Here is a 4784-nt window from a genome sequence, read left to right on the forward strand (position 1 = left end):
TGTGACTAAATATCTGGCTCCCTGCATCATCAACATTGTGGGTCTAAGTCCCAGATGAAGCTGCTGATCTAGACGTGCTGAATGTAAATATAATGAGCATGCATTTTCTCATGGAGCTTGCTTCTTGAGGATGGTGGTTCTATGTGATTCAGCAGAGCTCCGGGGCTGTGGACAAGGTGTGGAGAGGGAAGGGGGGCAGGGAGATGTGACCCCACTGTCCATCTGAAAGATCTGTGTTTCCTTCTTGAAAGAGAGAAAACAGCATGATTCTAACATGCAGAAGGGTTTTGCATTGCTGAATAAGATGCTGACAATGCAGATCTGGTAAGGGAATGGTTATTACCTGTCTTTGTCCTCAGCAGATAGTTACCAGTTATCTGTTAAATATACACATGCTTTATTTTAAAATAGATAGATAATCGTTTATTAAACTAGGAGTTCTAGAGCTCCGAGTTATTCTCATGTTTTCCTCATCCAGATCTTATCCTAACAGTGGATCTGGCCATCAGGTCAGTCTAACATGGATCCGAAAAACTCACGTACTGAATTCTTCACTGTCTACCTGATAAAATTCCAAGGTTTGCCCAGAAAGTGGATGGAAGAACACACCTTCTCGTTCCCAATGACACAAGCATGAATGTGGGAAAAGCCATATGGAGAGAGCTAATGGACATAAAGACAAAATCTTTGATATGCAAATATGCTAGTCACTGTTTTAAGTGCTTTCCATGGGTCATCTCATTTAATCATCTCAAAAAAAAATGTGCAGAAGGTATTTATCAGTCTAATTAACAGATTTTTAAAAATAACAGATGAGGAGGCAGAGGCAGAGAAAGGTCTGATAACTTGCACAAGGTTGCCCTGTCTCTTGGTAGATGGTATGTGTTTAGTTGCTAAGTCATGTCTGACTCTTTTGCAACCCCATGGACTGTATCCCTCCAGGCTCCTCTGTCCATGGGGTTTCTCAGGCAAGAATACTGGAGTGGGTTGCCATGTCCTTCTCTAAGGGATCTTCCTGACCCAGGGATTGAACCCTGTAGATGGTACAGCTGGGATATAAGAGCCACTGGTTCTGGCACTTGCACTCTTCACTGCTATACCACAGCTGCCAGGAAGACTCCTGAGGTCAGGAGACTTGCTAGCTAAAAATAAACAAGATTGACATAATAGGAAAAAATAACTAGAACTGTATTTACGGGGGAAATGTAGCTGTATTTATGGGGGAAATGGTCATAATGTCCAGTCATTGAAAGTGAAGAGTTCTAGGTGTGATCACCACCAGGACAGCAACCGCTCCCACCTCCACTTAAGTGTATAAGGAAGGAGAAGGGGGCACAGCTGGAGCCCTGGGCATCTCAGTGATGCTGAACAGGTGGAACGCTACAGTGTAGTTGCTAGGTGCCAGGCCTGCTCCGGAGCATCTTTAGTCCTCTTGACAATATTGGGAAGTATATGTTAAAGCCTCATTTTAAAAAATTGATTTTGTTTATTAGAAAAGTTTCATGTGTACAGAAAAATTGTGCAGACAGTATAGAATTCCCATAGTTCCCATATACCCTTCCCCAAGTTTCCTTCATTATTAATATCTCACATGAGTGTAGTACCTTTCTTACAACTGACGAGTGGATATGATACACTCTTATTAACTGGAGCCCACCATTTACACTAGGCTCAATCTTTGTATTGCACCATTTTGCAAGTCTTAACAAATGCATAGTGTTATGTATGTACGAAAGCAGTATCATACAGAATAGTTTGCTGCCCTGAAAAATCCTAGTGCTCTACTCATTCATCCTTTTCTTTCTTCCCCCATCAACTGACTTTTTTTTTTTAGCTATCTCTATAGTTTTGCCTTTTCCAGAATGCCATTTGGTTGGAATCACACCGTACGTAGCCTTTTCAGATTGACTATTTTCACTTAGCAATGTGCAACTCAGGTTCCTTCATGTCTTCTTAAAACCTAATAGCTCATTTATTTTCATCACAGAATAGTATTCCATTGTATTGGGTATGCAAAAGTTTGTTTATCCATTTCCCCGCTGAAGAACATCTTGGTTGTAAAGTGTTATTTTTTGAATGTGGAAATGAAAACTCAGAAAAGTTATCATTGGGACTTCTCTCTTTGGTGGTCCAGTGGTTAAGAATCCACCTTGCAATGTAGGGGACACGGGTGCGATCCCTGGTTAGAGAACTAAAATCCCATATGCTGCAGAGCAACTGAGCCCATGTGCCACAACTACTGAGCTTCCGTGCCACAACTAGACAGTCAGTGTGCTGCAAAGAAAGATCATGCATGGTGCAACAAAGATCCTGTGTGCTGCAACTGAGACTCTATGCAGCCAAATAAATAAATAGCTTTTTAAAAAGAAAAGTTATCCTGTGTCTGAGTTCTCAAAGCTAGAAAGGGATAGAACCAGATCTTCTGGTCCAAGTCTAGAGATGTCCTCCTCCATGACAGCTGCTTGCAGAGCATTAGGGAAACACTGGGGTGGGCAGCACTTATTTAGTCAGACTACTTGTCTTCTTTTCCTTCTTAAGTGGTCCAGCTGCATTTTCACTGTGCAAAATGTATTCTTCTAGAGGACCTAGCCCCAGCAGAGTCATATATTTCCCTAAAAGTGAGAGTTCTGCTATGCCAGAAAAGTTGCTTCAGGAAAGATAAATAATCTATACCCCAAGTCCCTTGTTGACAAAGTGAAATATCTTGGGAGCATTGGCCAGCAGACTACCACCCAAGGGAGTGCTGTTTTCAGAAGCCCTGCAAAGGATTTTCTTGACTGCACAGATTACCACCCCAACTCCCCGTGGGGCCTTCATTCCTCTCATTTAAGGGATTTGAATTCCTGTTAAGGGTCCAGCCCCATGGGGAAGAAAGCAGTTCTGTGAATAAAGCACCAAGAGCCAAGTGAGAAGGTGAGAGGCAGAGGGAGAGGAGATGAAAGAGGGAACAGGATGGTGTGGATTCGAGTTGAAGTCACTACCCCTAAACTTAGCCCGCTGTTTCCTTACTCAGAGGGACTCGCACTGGTGTCACTTGCTGGGTCTCCTGGGTTCTCGTTCACAGAATCAGTGATGATTGATTAGTGAATCTGTGAAACTCATCCTTCCTCTCCTTTTCTTGTAGGAGTGAGCCACCAGACACAGCACTCTCCCATCCTTCTCTCCACAGGATGTCTCATAGGAAGCCTGTCCCATGCAGAAGGCCTCTGGCCACCCAGTGCAGCCCGTGCCTGTGGGTGGCTGTCGGTGGAGGTCTGATTATTTCTATGTTCAGAACTAGAAAGCATTGTCCACCAATAAAAGCCACATTCTCCAACATCTGCTTTGCCAGTGATAAAGGTGGCAATTTGGTCTATATCTGCTTTACTATTTTATCTATTTCAGTTGGTTCGGAATGAATGAGAAGAAGGAAAGTGATATTTACAGGGAGCTCATCAACCAAGTTCATGGGAAGTCAGAGATTACCTTTATCCCTTTACAAGCTTCCTTATTTATGACTTTTTTCCCCAAGGATGCCTTGAACTTTGACAAGAGATGGAGGAAGGAGACAGGGTGACAGGTTTGGGGAGAGTCGTCAGTAATAATTATAACTACTACCAGCTCACTGAATTCTTATGAAAGTGATATCTGTGATGTTCATATTGATATACCCATTTATTGACCAAAGGCAGAGAGACTTGTCCACAGTCACATAACTAGGAAGTGACACATCAGATTCTAGTTGATTCCAAATCTTCCGCTTTTTCGCTGCATTTCTCCCAAGAAGAGTTAGGTCTTCTTTCTCAATGTTGTTTTCATCTCCACTTCCCTTTCATCCCTGGTGCCACTTTCCCCACACTGGGCTCATGTCTGACTTGTCACCCTAGGCCCCCTCAACCTCAGCCTTCCATTGAGTCCATTGTGCACACTACTGCAAGGCTAGCCCTCCTAAAACTTGATTTCATATATGCCATTCCAGATCCACAATCATGCTCATTGGTTCCATCAGCTCCTAAAATATGGCTTCCCTGTGAAGAAATAGAATACTCATCTATAGCTCTAATTCAGAGCCAAAAATCTCACCTGGTATGAACTGTTTACACTGAACTCTGTATAAGTCATTTTACCCTTCTTTGAATAATAGCACTCATTTTTCCCTTCCCATGATAGTTATTATAATCCACTCAATGACCCTATTTCTTAATGTGGAATTACAAACTCTCCCCTTGTGGGAGCACTACACACCCTCCAGTATTTACTTGTCCTTGAATTTCTCTGTAAACTCTTCCAGGAAGAAGATCACAGATGTATTCCCTGAGCCCATCCAAGGGCAGGAGAGATAGAAATTGCCCCATAAATACCTGTTAAATGAATTAAACAAGTTCCCTTTTGCATTTCTTGTAGTATTAGACATGATGCTGCTTCTTCTGCTGCTGCTAAGTCTCTTCAGTCTTGTCCAACTCTGTGCGACCCCGTAGACGGCAGCCCACCAGGCTCCCCCGTCCCTGGGATTCTCCAGGCAAGAACACTGGAGTGGGTTGCCATTTCCTTCTCCAATGCATGAAAGTGAAAAGTGAAAGTGAAGTCGCTCAGTCGTATCCGACTCTTAAAGACCCCATGGACTGCAGCCTACCAGGCTCCTCTGTCCATGGGATTTTCCGGGCAAGAGTACTGGAGTGGGGTGCCATTGCCTTCTCTGATTAGGCATGATAGTTCCAACTTAATATGTGGTCCTTAAATGCTTTTGAATAAATAAAAAAATACTTGTTTTAAATACTGCAAGTAGATAAAATATCAATCTTACT

Source organism: Ovis aries, chromosome 7 (assembly GCF_016772045.2).
Source record: "Ovis aries strain OAR_USU_Benz2616 breed Rambouillet chromosome 7, ARS-UI_Ramb_v3.0, whole genome shotgun sequence".
NCBI classification, from domain to species: Eukaryota; Metazoa; Chordata; class Mammalia; order Artiodactyla; family Bovidae; genus Ovis; species Ovis aries.